Below are 15,363 nucleotides of genomic sequence, written 5' to 3'. Positions count from 1 at the left end.
CTCAGCTGAGGTACTATAATTCTAACCTGAAGACACTCCCTCTATTCCTGTGCATCTATGGGGATTCACTAATCGAGGTGACATACAGACTTCTAGGTGGAAGCCTGTGCTATATTGTCCATGTTATGAGCCAAAATCAGCAGGTCCAGATAACTTGCATCCAAGAGTTTTAAAAGAGCTGGCTGAGGAGCAACCTGGACCACTAATGTTGATTTTCAATAAGTCTTGGCACACTAGAGAAGTTCCAGAAGACTGGAAGAAAACTACTGTTGTGCCAATATTTTAAAAGGGTGAATGGGATGATCTGGGTAATTTTAGGCCTTCAGTCTGACATCAATCCCAGGCAAGATAATGGAACAGCTGATTATTACTCCATTAATAAAGTACTCCATTAATAAAGAATGAAAGAAGGGTAATATAATCAATGCCAATAAACAGGGATTTATGGAAAATAGATCCTGTCAAACTAACTTGACACCCTTTTTAGTGAGATTACAAGTTTGGCTGATAAAGTAGTAGATATAATATGCTTAGACTTCTGTGAGGCGGTTGACTTGGTACCACATGATATTTTGATTAAAAAACTAAAATCATAAAAATTAACATGGCACACATTAAATGGATTAAAAATTGGCTAACTGAAAGGTCTCATCCTGTAATTTTAAATGGGGAATCAACACTCAGAGGGTGTGTTTCTAGTGAGGTCCTGCAGGGGTCAGTTCTTGACCCTGTGCTATTTAACATTTTTATCAGTGATCTGGAAGAGAACATAAAATCATCACTGACAAAGTTTCCAGACAACACAAAGACTGTGGAAAGTGGTAAATAATGAAAAAGTCAGCCACTGATACAGAGTGATCTGGATCTCTTGGCAAGCTGGGTGCAAGCAAACAATGTTTTAATACAGCTACATCTAAATGCATACAGCTAGGAACAAAGAATTTAGGCCATACGTACAGGATGAGGGCCTCTATCCTGGGAATCAGTGACTAAAAGAGATTTGAGAGTCATGGTGGATAATCAAGTGAACATGAGCTCACAAGAATACTCTGTCCAGTTCTGGTGTCCACAATTCAAGGGTGTTGATAAATTGGTGAAGGTTCAGAGAATAGCCATGAGAATAATTAAAGGATTAGAACACATGCTTTAAGGTGATAGACTCAAGGAGCTGAAATTATTTAGCTTAACAAAGAAAAAGTTAAGGGGTGACTTTATTACTGTCCATAAGTACCTATGTGGGGAACAAATATTTAATAACAGGCTCCTCAATCTAGCAGAGAAAGGTATAACAGGATCCAATGGCTGGAATTTGAAGCTAGACAAATTCAGACTGGAAATAAGGTGTACATTTTTAACAGTGAGGGTAATTAGCCATTGGAACAATTTACCAAGGTTTGTGGTGGATTCTCCATCACTGGCAATTTTAGGATTGATGTTTTAATAAAATATATGCTATAGGTAAAAAGGAATTATTTTGGGAGATTTCTATGGGCTCTGTCTTACAGGTCAGACTGACAATCACAGCGTTTTCCTCCAGATCACTGTGCCAATCTCAGGAAGATGGGGTGTTATATGATATATAGTAAAATACTGACTGGATGCAATGGGAACCCTATAGCTGAACATCATTAATGCGCTTGTGACTTCGTTTGCATCTGTTTTATTTTACCTATATAAATGGGATATTTTCAGAGCTGCATCCATTTTAGAAACAATCCCTTGCATTTACAGTCCAAAACTATTTCTACATTGGTCACTTTGCACTTAGACGTAGGTCACTGGAGTGGGATGTATCACATGTTTGTTAGAACCACTGCACAGTAGTCTAGGACAGGAATTTTAGAACAATGCATCAACTAAACCAAAGTTATACTTTGGGCTGGTCTATCCGGTGCGGCAACGAGGACTGTGAGGGACTGATTTCTAAAGCACATTAATGGGCCGTGCATTAATTGGTCTGTGTAGACTCTGCTGGTGCACACTAAAAGTTCCCTAGTATGCTTTAATGTAGTACCATTTGAAACAGTACCACGTTAAAGTGCACTAGGGAACTTTTAGTGCACACCAGCAGGGTCTACACAGAACAATTAGTGTGCAGCACATCCGTGCTTTTTAGAAATCATAGAATCACAGAACTGGAAGGGACCTCGGGAGGTCATCTAGTCCAGTCCCCTGCACTCATGGCAGGACTAAGTATTACTTAAACCTTCCCTGACAGGTGTTTGTCCAACCTGTCCTTAAAAATCTCTAATGATGGAGACTCCACAGCCTCCCTAGGCAATTAATTCCAGTGCTTAACCACCCAGACAGGAAGTTTTTCCCAATGTCCAACCTAAACCTCTCTTGCTGCAATTTAAGCACATTGCCTCTTGTCCTATCCTTAGAGGTTAAGAAAAACAATTTTTCCCCTCCTTCTTGTAACAACCTAGTAGTCTGCATTGCCGTACTGTGTAGACAAGCCCTTAGACACAATGCAAATATTATAGTCAGCTGGTAGCACTGCTATTGGTTGAGACTAGCTTACTGCTTAACAATTGATTTTTTCAAAGAGCTGTAAAATCCACATGCTTTCTTGGATTGTCTTGAAATTTCCTGTATCTCATGGGAGTCCAGAAGAGGGTTAGCAGTCCAAATATGAGATAATTTGAACAAGGTAGTACCTTATTCTTGTATAAAGTGCCATTCAGTCCATTCAGTGTGGACCTTGTTTAACAACACTTCCAGCCGCACCGCACCCCCTGGGGCATCGGTCCACCCCAACTGAGCACCAGTGATGCTTTCTACAAGCCTTGAGGTTTCCCATCTAGGTACTGTTACTAAGTGTGCCCCCTACTTAACTGGTTTATTCCAGCGAGATCCCAGGCTAGCAGAGTATAGCTGCGGGCCTTTTTGGCAGGGTTCTCCGTGGAGATTTTATGAGACAATATCTGTCAAGTGTATGTGTGAAGATAAATCAAACAAGCACAGCCATGGCAATTAAATCAATGTGAAATTTGAGTGGCTTCCCCCAGCTGCCACGTGGGCTGAGCATTTTCAAAACAGGACAGGGAAAGGTGGCCAGCGGGGGGAAGGAAGAGTGGAGAGGAGACAGTTTCCAAGGAAAGGAGAGAAACAGAGAGCTGCAGATGGATTCAGGGTTGCACTGTTGAAATATTTAGGTCGTGGATGGTACAGAAAGCAGCTGTTTTGGACCTAGAGGGCATCAGAATGGGAGACTTAAACAATCCATCTGGGATGTGTCTTGCCCATCTCACAACAGCCAGAATGGGATGCAGATGGGAATTTCATGGGGTCATGGGCAGAAGGAGCACAGTTCCAAGCTGAGCTGAAGTGAAGTGAGTTGGACCAGGGCAAATGGTGTGTGCCCGGTATAAAGCCATTGGGTAGATAATAACTGAGCATGGAGAGACCACCAGCTCTCTGCTCCTGCCTCCCCTCCCCCCCAAAAAATTCTTGAGCTGATCTCTTCTTAGACTCTTTCCCCATTCTCTAACCATCTCTCACCCCTGGAAAGGGAGGTCAGCGTTGAGGTCACTGATGGGGCAGGGAGGGGAAGGTCAGGCATGAGGCTGCCTGCCTGTACCAAAGCTGTCCCGCATAGGAAGAGGGCATTGCAGCTTCCAAAGCCATCAATCTCCTCCTAACTTTCACTGGCTATTCACCTCTCCAAATTTTAAGTGGAAGAAAATACAGCCAAGCTCTTCAGACCCTTGTGTCGTGCCCCTTGGAGCTGCATTCTTGCTCCCGAGTGGTCAGTCACCAAAGCAGAATAGCCAATATATCATTTGCAATCTCTTTATTTTGGGGTTCAAGTTGGATCAAGGAATCTGAAAGCTACAGTAACTGGGAAATGATTCCTTGGTTTCTTACAATGGGGCTGCTGTGGCCACTAAGAAAGCATTTGTCATTTCCCCCTGGCTGCATTGGGAGTCTGAGTGCACTTATTTGCTTACGCCCGTGATTCATAAGCAGAGAGAATGGCCTTGCTGAGGAGACAGGACCTAACACAATTCCAAACCAACAAATCACTTTGGGTCGTAACAAAGCCTGCGGCACTTGCGCCAAATGTAAAAAGGGAGTTGCATCAGTATTCCATATGCTCTTGACACGTCTTGGAAATCAGAAATGTGGGGCACAGATTTGGTGGGCCAGATCCTCTGCTGGTGGAGATCAGTGTCACTCCACGGAAGTCAATGGATCTGGCCCACTGTAGTGTGGCTTCTGTATGTGATGTCTCGCTCATTTAATTATTGTGATTCAGGTATGCTGACAAGCGTTAATTGGAATACAATTAAAGAAAGATGTATGGTTTTGCTAGTAATAGTGAAAAAAAGGCCATACGCTGTTTGTACGCTGTCTAGTGCAATGGAGTCCTGGTCTTTGACTGAATCCCTAGGTGCTACTCAGTACAACATAATAATTAATAAGCAGTGAATATCAGACACTGCCCCTTCTGTACTGGATTGGACAGAAGATTTATTGTCTTATTTACTCAGGGAGCAAATGACCTCTTATCAAAAAGCACAGGGAAACTATTGAAGAAAACTGGGGGTTCTAATGATGGGCTACTTAGATTTATGTGGATGGAGACATACGGCAGATTGCTTAGCTGAGGCAAATAGCCAAAGCTACTTTGAATGATAGAAATACACCAGTTGACACCAGCCAGAATCCAGCTCACTGTCTTCCACTACCCAGCAGAGATGTTGTAAAAGTCAAATATTCAAGGACTAGGTTTCTGAATAGTTTTTTAAATGCATGTTGTACCTACTGGCATCAATCTATCGATCCTTAGAGTATATAGACCCCCACACACACGACGACTGCAGGGCTGCGACCAAAAACTGATAACCACAATTTCAGAGGGTTATTTAATATTCAGTATGGAAATTCCAAAAAGACAAGAGCCTGTCAAACAAATGGGGTGAGGTTTTTGTTTAAGAGCCTGTTAATGGGAATCAGTTGTTTGCACACCACAATCTTGTGTAAAAAGGTCACCATGGGGCCACGCAGCAAGACAGTCACAAAGAAACAAGAGGTGGGTTCAGCTCTAAAAGGTACACCAGCATGTTGCAATGGTGCCATTTTTTGCTAGCCCAAAATACTATTGGGGTTGTTTCCATGGCCCCGGAAGACTGGCTTGCAGGGATGCAGAGTAGGATCTGAGTTTGGCCCAGGAGCCCTGCCAAAACTGGGTGAGGTTTGGATTCAGTGTCTGGTTAGAGCTCATCTGTACAAGAAATCCTTGGTGATGCTTCCCTAGCGGCTCTGCAGCCCCACACTAGTGAGGATAAAAGTTACATTTATAGAGGGCCTTAAAGGTAGGGGCCTAATTCACTGCAGTATGATTCCCTTGGAATCGATAGAATTACATTGGCATGAAATTAGAGTGATGCACTGAAGAAGGAAGGAGGGATAGCTCAGTGGTTTGAGCATTGGCCTCCTAAACCCAGAGTTGTAAGTTCAATCCTTGAGGGGGTCACTTAGGGATCTGGGGCAAAATCAGTACTTGGTCCTGCTAGTGAAGGCAGAGGGCTGGACTCAATGACCTTTCAAGGTCCCTTCTAGTTTTAGGAGATAGGATATCTCCATTAATTTAATTTTTAATCATGCCCAAGAGATTTTTAAACCAAGTACCATCAATCCCCTATACCTCTGACTCCTCGTGGTCCCCAAGCTTTACCCTTGTACATTACTGACGTCAATCATTATTATTATTATTATTTATTTATTTGTATTATCATAGTGCCAAAGAGCCATGGGGTCCTGGTCATGGGCCAGGACCCCATTGTGCTAGGCGCTGCACAAACACAGAACAAAAAGATAGTCCCTGCACCAGAGAGTTTACAATCAAAGTGGAAGACAAGAGGCAACAGATGAGCAAAGACGGATGAGGGAGTACAAGGAAACAATGAGACAATGCCATAATGGGCAGCGATCTCTATATTCCCGCATGCTGCCTGTTCTCTAGATTTTTGCAGGAATCGTGACAAAGAGGAGGGATGATGGAGTCAACCAGTATCTTGGCAGCACCTCTTGGGGCAAGCAGTCATTTGGCAAGGCCTTTTGAACAGATTCCTTAAGTTGGGCACATTTTACCCCCGCTGCCTCCCCCCAGAAGCAAGGAATTCATTTTTCTTGTCCTCCTGAAATATCGCCAAGGCAGCCTACGTCTATGGGAAAACGGAGAGGAAAAATCATACTACAGCAGAAGTGAACGGCAGAAAATCACATCTAGTCCAAGTCTGGGTCGCAACATCTGGGTTACATCAGCCCCATTGTTATCGGCTGCCAAATCCCTTGCCAGTCTCAGCATCACAACATCTCATTGGCTCGCTTCTGAGCCAACAGGCCCCGCTCTGTCAGCGCTCCTGACTCGGCCCAGGTACTCGTTGCTCAGTTCCCACTGAGGCACATAAATGAAGTGGCCACATTTTCAGAGGTGCTCAGCAGCGCCTGCTGTTCTCAGTGGGAACTGCTGGGTCCTGAGTACTTCTGGGGATCTGGCCCCTCAGGAATGCTCTTGGCAATCTCTGAAGTCAGGGTTGGATTTCCATTACCAGACCAGCCATGGAGTCCTCGAGCAGGATGTCTCCACATAATATTTCCTCAGGTGCAGTGTCTTGGGAAGTGATATAAGCTCTGTCCCTTTCCCAGAAAAATAGTCATTGTCTGCCATTGTTAATTAAAGTTTCCCCTTCACATATACACACACACCCAGGGCGGAAGTTTGTTTCCCTGTCAGCATTCTCCTTTGATCTAAGCAGCTGTCACCCCAAAATGCGTATCACTTCACTGCATACACTTTAGTCAGCATCACATTTTTTTGCATGTTAATGGGTCCCTCCCCAGGGGCGGTTGTCTGTCTTTCCCAGAAGTGTTGCCCAATAGATGAAACCATTCTCTTTTCAGTTCCTAGATTATTCTGTTACCCTCTATTTGGCACTAATCCACTCTATATCAGCGCTGTTTGCTCCACCAGCGGTTCGTGCTCCATCACAGCTCCATTCAAAGGAAGTGATTCTGTTTCAATGTATTATATTTTGGAGAGTGAATTTGTTGTCAGGAGAATGAGGGTCAGTTCCACCTATGAGGTCCAGGAGTAGTTCAGGCAGGTGCTGTGCAAACCTCCTCACAAAAAGCTCTGCCGCTTTCCTCTGCCCCTGCAGCACCCTCAACCCTCGGCTCCCTCCATCTCTGCCAATGCACCCCACTCCTGACCTGCAGCACCCCCTGCTATTCCAGTCCTGGGCTCCCTCTCCCACAGCTCTGCCAATCCTCCTCACTCCTGCACTGCAACTCCTTGTCCTCCACTATTCCAGTCCTGGAGCTCTCCCAAGCAGAAGTTCCCGCTCAAACGAATGTGTAGTGTGGTGTTGGTGCTCCGTTTCTGTGGGCAGTGTTCCTGACATATTCTCTCCTTTAAATTTGAACTCAGCAGGCTAATTCTGCCCTCTGCCTGCACAACTGCATTAAGTCTGCATTGGTGAAAGGCCACTGCATTTCCCCCAGTGTGTCATTAAATCAACGCTCCTCCTGAGTTACGTCTAGGGACGTGGCACTAGGATCCACGGTACAGACCCAACACAGGGAGGCAAGAGCTGTACTCAGGTTAGACGATGTGCAGAGAGAAAGGCGTTAGAGGGGATAAAGGCAGTCTGGCAACCACCTCAAGTTGCTACTAAGGCCTTGTCTACACTACACAGTTTTGCCGACAAAACAGGGGAGTTGTACACGCTAAAAAGCAACTTTTGGCAGCAAAACTCTGCTGATTTGCTGACAAAATAAAGCCTCCTCGACGAGAGGCACAGAGCTTTTTGCGGCAAATTTAAAGCAACAGTAGACGCTGCTGTTTGTTTTGTCGACATAACTAGCCTCCCCCAGTATCCCACAATGCCCACTGTGACCGCTCTGCTCACTGGTTTGATCTCAGCTGCCCTGCCGGCATGCACCTCTCCCCTTCCAAAGGATGGGGAAGTTTTGACATTCCTCAGCCTGGAGAGCTCACAGAGCTTCTGGGGATGCTGCTCTGGGCAGCTGAACAGACTGTGGGAGAACTCGGAGGGATTCCCAGAACGATAGGCAGGCAAGCAGAGCAGGCTGCTGGGGGGGTGGGGGGGGAGTGGGAGGAGGAGGAGAGAGAGCTGTGCTGTGCAGAGCGAGGGGCTGATGTGGGAGGGGGTGTCCCCCTCCCCCCGGATTGGTTGCTCAGGTTGCTGTCTGAACTTAGAGACAGCATGCTGACACACTCCCCCCCCACCACACACACTTCCCCAACACACAGTCTCTCTCATATACACTCCCCCCACACACAATCTCTCACACACACTCTGTCTCTCCCCTACACACACACACACACTCCCTGTCAAACACTCTCCCTCTTCTCCCCACCAACATACACTTCAATCGAGAAGCGCCTAGGGTGACCAGACGGCAAATATGAAAAATCGGGACAGTGGTGGGGGGGTAATAGGAGCCTATATAAGAAAAAAAAACAAAAATCGGGACTGTCCTTATAAAATCGGGACATCTGGTCACCCTAGAAGCGCCTGGCAATCTAGTAGGATGCCCATGGAACAATGGGATTGAGAAACCTGCACCATGTGACGCTGTACCTGCCCCTGAGGCATTGCAAACCCTTCCCAAAGCACCCTGCAGCCAGTTGCATGGTGGGATAGCTACCAGTGTGCTGCTCTCTGTGTCAACGCAAGAGCTGCTAGTGTGGATGTGCTCAGCCGATACAGGGAGAATATTGTGGACATGCAACAGAGGTTTGGTTAAAATGCTTTAATTAAAGCGGCATAACGTTTGTGGCTAAAACTCTGTAGTGTAGACAACGCGTAAGGCTCAGGATCACTGGGGTGAAATCTTGGCCCATTGACGTCTGTGCCAAAACTCCCTAGTGAGCCAGGATTTCATCCCGGTCGCAATTGAGATGGGGAAGGGAGAAGTAAACCCCAGAAGGAAGAGGGTGTGTGTGTGTGTGTGTGTGTGTGTGTGTGTGTGTGTGTGTGTGTATAGAGGGGATGGGGAAACCCTGCAGCTCATGGGGGAATGGTCAAATCAATCAGTCAAAAATGAATGAATTTGTTCAATAATATTTTCTTTAGATTTGTTAATAAACAAGTTAATGAAGATGAGGGCTGGAATTTTGCTCTCATCTTTTCCTGGCCTCCTACGATGTCAGTAAACTCATTAAATCCTATTTATACTGATCATTCTTAGATTCGTGCTTATGTTATGGTTGAAAAAAGTGGGGGATGAAAATCTCCATCCAGAAAAGGACTGGCAGGGGATGAAAAAGAATACGCCTTGGAAAAAGAACACTGTCACTCACACTGACACGGACACACACACTCAGAGCTTCCACTGGCCGAGCAATCGGCCCCACTCCATAGAGTTAAGGTCCAAGTCTGGAACATGGAAAGCTGGGACAGCAGAAACAGCTCAGCAGATGTAAATTTGTTACAACAGCAGCAGCAGCAAAGGGGAAAAAAAATCCCTTGGAGCCTATGTCTGATTTGACTGCAATGACCTCTCATTCCTCAAGTAAAGCTCTTTCTTTCCCCAGATCTCCATGTATGGCTGGCATTCCACGATTAGGGAGGCGTCGATAAATCAGTGACAGACAACCATGTGAGGACTTTAGCCTTCCCTGGAAGCTGGAATCATGCTGCAGAAAGTTCAGATTCAAGTGTTCCCTCTTCATTCCAAGCGGCAGACGAGGAGGCTGGAGTTTGGGAAGGGCGACTGGGTGGTGGTGGGGGGAATTGTGCTGGCCAAGCAAATGAGGGGTGAGGATAGCATTGGGAGAGCTGAGGACGGTAAGATAGCGGAGTACCGAGTGAGCCAAGAACTTGGGTGGTACTAGATATTAGGATTAATCATGTTAGAGAAATGTTAGCATTGTACAGTGCTTTGCAACTGGTCGGCATGTGATAGAAACAATGGGAGTCCTGCTCTACGGAGCTTAAAATCTAAAGGCACGTGGGACAAGCAGACAGACACAGTCTGTGCAAATGCAGAAGGCAGCATGGTCTAGTGGATAAGGCACCAGGAGGCATGAACCTGGGTTCTATTCCTAGGTCTGCTGCTGCCCTGACGTGTGACCTCAGGCAAGTTACTTCACCTCTCTTTTCCCTCTCACCTTTCCTTGGTCCCGTCTATTTAACTGTAAGCTCTTCAGGCCAGGAGTTGTCTTGTAGCATGTGTGTGTACAGTGCCTAGAAGAACATGGGCCCTGATCTCCCCTGGGGCATCTAGGGCCTACTGTAACACAAATAACAATAAGAAGAGAGCACAAACAAGCTGTGGGGCAGGTAAAAATACGTCGAATGCCCCAAGAATTTGGGAGGGAAGTGGTGCTGGGGTGGGCCAAGGATTAGAGAGACTGACAAGGTTGTGTAGGTGCTAATATTACACAGCCACTTTCCCCTCTAACCCAGACCAGATTAGTGGGGATCAGAGCTGGGCCCTTATCCAAACAAAGAAGTCTCTGGAAATTCAGGGATGGGAGCTCAGGGAAGATGCTGAATCCCCTTAAATGGTATAGCAGCTGGTATGTTCTCCTCACACCCTGGAGGGTGTTGTGTTGTCCTGAGGCACAAAACAACGTGGGGTTCCCTTGAGGCTGATGTAGCTGTGCACCCCCAAAGCAGGGCAGTGACTAATAGCCACCATGTAGCCCTAAACCGAACAAAGTGCTGGAAAATGTACTGTGGGGGGGATGACTCTGCATTAGGCAGAGGGCTGGACTGAGAGGTCTGGCGGGGCTGCCCTGTTTCTGATTTTAAGAGGTCAGTAACCATCAGAATCTTCCTCTGGCCCCTTCAGCGGAGTGGGACAGGTTATCCCTGGTGTAACTCCACTGAGACCTGTGAGGTTATGCCGGGGTGAATTTGGCCCAGCAAGTTTGCAACTGATCATGCAGCCCCTGGAAAGCACCAAGTAAAGCATGAGGCAGTGGGGACTGTGACAAGGGATCTTTCCTTGGCTTAGGCAGGAACAGGGCCAGGCCAGCACTGTGGGCTTTTCTCCGAGGTGCCTTCCTGTCTGGGGCCCTGGGCACGGGAGCTGGGATAGGGGTTAGCGGATTTTTTCCACGCTGTTTCTCCAAGATCCCTGACAGAGCCCATCAGGACAGTCTTTTATCAGCACTGCATGCTTTAGTGAGTCTGTCATGACTCACGCACAATGTGCTCCACGCTGGATTAATCCAGCCAGCTTTCATGCTCAGGATGTGGCAACGGGACGGGGGGAGAGAGAGACGAGCAGAGATGGATGCACGGACTAACAAGAGCTGGAGAGATCAGAAGCCCAAACCCCTTTGCTTGTCAAAGACAGGATCTCAATTTTAGGGTGATCTGAAGGGGCAAAGAAAGAACAAACCTCGGTCAATGAGAGAGAGGGGTAAAGAACAACAGGTATGTATACTGCCATTTCGTTGCAGATACTTGTTGCTTTCATTATTTATTCATCCCAGGATGCATTGAGCCATCTCCAGTGGCACTGCCCAAGTTTATTTCCATTGCTACACCATTATTTTTATATCACCCCCAGGTGATTTTGAGTCTCAGGGATAGATAATGTTTCCCAGAGGCCTCCAGGCTGCAGGAAGGCCATTCCTTATGCTAAACCCCTCAAGGGGGTCAGAGTCCTCTCTCTCTCTCTCTCTCACATGCACACACACACAATCCCCTTCCCTCCCCCACAATTTCTGAGTAATTCTGTTTTGTTTACACGAACATGGGCTGGATATGAAAGAGTATCTTACAAGAGAAATGTCCTGCATTTTGTTACCATCTGCACAACTTACTGAGTCTCTTAAATTCTTAGCCCACCCAACACTATCTTCTTCTCCAAATCATTGGCTTACACAACACCAACCCCATTCCCCAAATCCTGGAGTCACTTAGCATTAAAAAAGTTTGGAGAACTCACCTATTCCCAAATCACAGCAGCTTCAGTAACCCCGCCTCACTCTGTGTCTGCTTTCCCAGCACTTATTTCAATAAACTGCTCTGCAGGTGCCAAGTTGAAAAGTCAAGGAGCGATTTTGTGTCTCCGAATTCTAAGGGCCTTGATTTATTAAACTGAGACTCAGTATTGTGGTAAAGACCTAGCAGCTTTCTCAAATACATGCAGGCCAGCTGGTGGCTGACATGGACCTGGCTATGAACTTTTCAGAGTGCTCTGTCCTTGCATCACTGGTGTCTCCAGAAAAACTTGAGTGGATTAAATCAAGAATCAGTTTAGTATCTTCCAAAATCCCCATTTGGAATCTAGATGGGATCTCACCAGGATCTTGCATCATTATTGCAGTAAAGGATACCGCAGAGCACTGTTCACCCTGACTAAAAGATCCGACCTAAAGGATATGTGGGGCCAAATTTTCAAACATGGGTGTACAAAAATGCTTATGCACTTTTAGCACATTTATGTTAGGAATGAAACTTCCTTCATGCACATGCACTGCTTGAGCAGATACCTCTGGGGATTTATGTGTCCAAGTAGGATATGGTTGAAAAACTGGCCCATTGATTGCTGTTAACACTTAGCGCTTCCCTTTTACCCCTTGCCCTACTGTAATTTCAGAGAGACCCATTTGTGGTGCTTGGAATTGCATAACTGCGATTTTTGTAAATTAGATGGCTTCAGAAATGTCCAAGATGCTAGTCCTCACTGAAGTTCATGGCAAGTCTAAATTTTTAGAGCGAATACCTCTCCAATGTCCCTCATTTTGAGGGATGCCATTCATTTTAGTCCCAAGTTATCTGTGTTCCACACCAATTTGAGGTTTCCTTACTTTTATTGCTGAAAATTATTTGTATCAGCAATAAAGAACCATGAACTTGTACCTTTAGAAAGAGTTATTTACGGAAGGAATCCCATGGGATGTCAAGTTCCCTACATGGGTAATTTCTGCATAAATCTCATTGTGGGGCTTTGTCACACGTTGTGTCCCATGTTGGGCCTTGGCCGGTCAAGAGGTGTAAAGAAAAGCTATGTTTGATTTTGCATGTTGATTGGGAAATGTACCTTTAAGTGGTTTAGTTTCCTAATAGGAGTCCTGGGGGAGGGCGACGAGTGTACTGTCATGCAGAGGCAGTGGAGAACCGTGTGACTGAATAAAGAAGTTCTCTTTGGGATTACTGAATGATTACTGAACTCTGCACAGTCCTCTGAGGAGTGGAAGCCACATCACAATTAACATGAATAGTCGCTCTAGTCGGTAGTCTCAACAGAAATGGACAATGGAGATTGAACTACCTTCTCACCCCTAAAGACAGATCCTTCCAGGGCAGGGTTGATGCATGTGGTGTATTGAAAGCTGTATTAAAATTGTCAGCTCTCACTTTAAATGCTCAGGGATGTTTCCTGGTCCTGTTTGTAGGCTAGGGGGCTCTGTCAGAAAGTATGTGGTCTGGGCCTAACAGAGTGAGTCTGCAGTAAGGTGAGGTGAGTTGTGCTTCTCTTCTTTAAGGAGCAGCCTGCTTTGTCTCACTCTGTTTCTGGTGTGTTATTGTTCCAAATGTTTAAGAAATAAAATAGTGTTACATTGCAACCTTCCAACAACAGCATTTTATGTTTTTAATCCACCTCCGATGTGTGTATGCTGTGAACATGATAATGCACATCATCAGGGGTCAGCATGAGGGAAGCTTGCAATGATGCTGCCCATGCTGTATATGGTCTGGGATAAAGAGAGTCCTGAAAGGGCCTGGACAACTGCTGAGCACCTGCAACTCCAAATGAGTAACTGTCAACATTTAACCTCAACAGAAAATGTCAGACTTCAGGGCTGTCAATCCAGCACCTTTCACCTGGCCCAGTTACTTCAAATTGACACAAATGTAAATGAGATCAGAGGGTGGGATTCTCCCCTGCCTGGCACCTTGTGTAGTGATTTACACCGGTGCCAAATGGATATGAAATGCTGTCATTCCTTTTTAAACTTTGCATTTATACAAGACCAGACCCCAGATAGTATAAACCGGTTGTTTAAGTGGAGCTTTGCTGAGCTACACCAGCAGAGGATCTGGCCCAACATTTTTTCTGCTAAAACAGCTGTGGCATTCAAGAGAGAGAAAAACCACAATGCCGTGCAACCATATTAAAATGAGAAAACCCTATACACCTTTCTCAGACCTCGCCAATTAGAGAACTGCAGTCATAGTGCTGACAGTAAGATATGTAGAATATTACCACCCAGGTATTTTTCACACATCAAATATCCATCCAAGACACTATCAGATTAATTACACCTGATCTGTGCTCACAAAATGAGAATTTTCTCTGATCTTCCTTAGGATCAGAACCATTAATAACCTCAAAGAATTGATCATCATTTACCAATAGTCCTGTTCTGACTGGGTAGTTTTTTACACCTGCTTTCCTCAGGGGCAAGATCCCTATTCCTCAGAGCACTTAAGCATGTTCTTAACTTTAAGCATGTGATTAAGTCTATGCCTATTCAGCAAAGCAGTTAAGAACATGCTTAAGCATGTGCTTGAGTCCCATTGAAGGCAAGGACACAAGTTAAGCACATGCTTAAATGCTTTGCTGAATTAGGGCTTAAATGACTATGTCACCCACTGCGGGATGTGTGTGTGACAGGCTCCTGAGCCACTGAGGATATGAGTTGTTTCAGCCCCACCTACAGAGGCTTGGCTCTTCAGTACAGGCTGTAGCAGCTCCGGCTTTTAGATCTGGAGGTCCAAGATGGTGGCTGTCACAACTATGCAAGGTAGTGGAGAATCAGTCCAGTTACACCATAATTACTCCCATGTACATGAGATCCTACTCTGTCTCAGGGAACTGTGGATTTACACCAATGTCAAGGAGATCAGAATTTGGCTCCTTACCGAATAGTTACCAGAACAGGGGACCACTGCAGTCAGCGAATCACAGTTGATGGCGCTATTCTGGTTTATACTAGCTAAGAACCTAGGATGGGTTTGGGTTTTTTTTGCAATCTGTGCCACATTTCCTAAGGGACAGAAAAACAGTTCTACAGTCCCTGTGTCCTCTAGAAATGAAAACGATCTCCGTTTAACTTTAATGCAGCCTATTAACTAAGCCGCCGCCTTGCTCTCCGTCTCACTGCACTTTGCCCAGCTGGGTCACCCTGGGTGTTCCAATGATTCCCTTTCGTTTGATTCCCCAAGTGCTCAGGAAGGTCTTTTCAGTTCCCCACCCCGTCAGCATTGTGCCACTCAGCTCTGAAGCCTGAGTTGCTGCCACTGCTGCTTCTCCTTGGCACATGGAAAGGGGCCCAGGTGTCAAAAAATCTCTCTGTTGCATGTTCTAACCCCCCCTTCAGTGTGAAAGGAAATAAATATGGGGGGGGGGGGGGGGGGGGGA

The 15,363-nt window shown here is 45.8% G+C and overlaps 1 long non-coding RNA gene across 1 annotated transcript in view; it reads left to right on the top strand.

Moving 5' to 3' along the window:
- The first annotated feature begins 10,934 nt into the window (after positions 1–10,934).
- LOC117887124 overlaps positions 10,935–15,363 on the top strand; it is a 25,408-nt gene continuing 20,979 nt past the window's right edge. Inside the window, exon 1 of the long non-coding RNA XR_004648122.1 lies at positions 10,935–11,423. This is a non-coding gene — a long non-coding RNA (uncharacterized LOC117887124). The remainder of the gene's footprint in view (positions 11,424–15,363) is intronic.

This window comes from Trachemys scripta, chromosome 1, assembly GCF_013100865.1.
Source record: "Trachemys scripta elegans isolate TJP31775 chromosome 1, CAS_Tse_1.0, whole genome shotgun sequence".
NCBI classification, from domain to species: Eukaryota; Metazoa; Chordata; order Testudines; family Emydidae; genus Trachemys; species Trachemys scripta.
The sequence above is the reverse complement of the archived record's forward strand: the minus strand, read 5'-3'. Positions and strand labels throughout refer to the sequence as shown.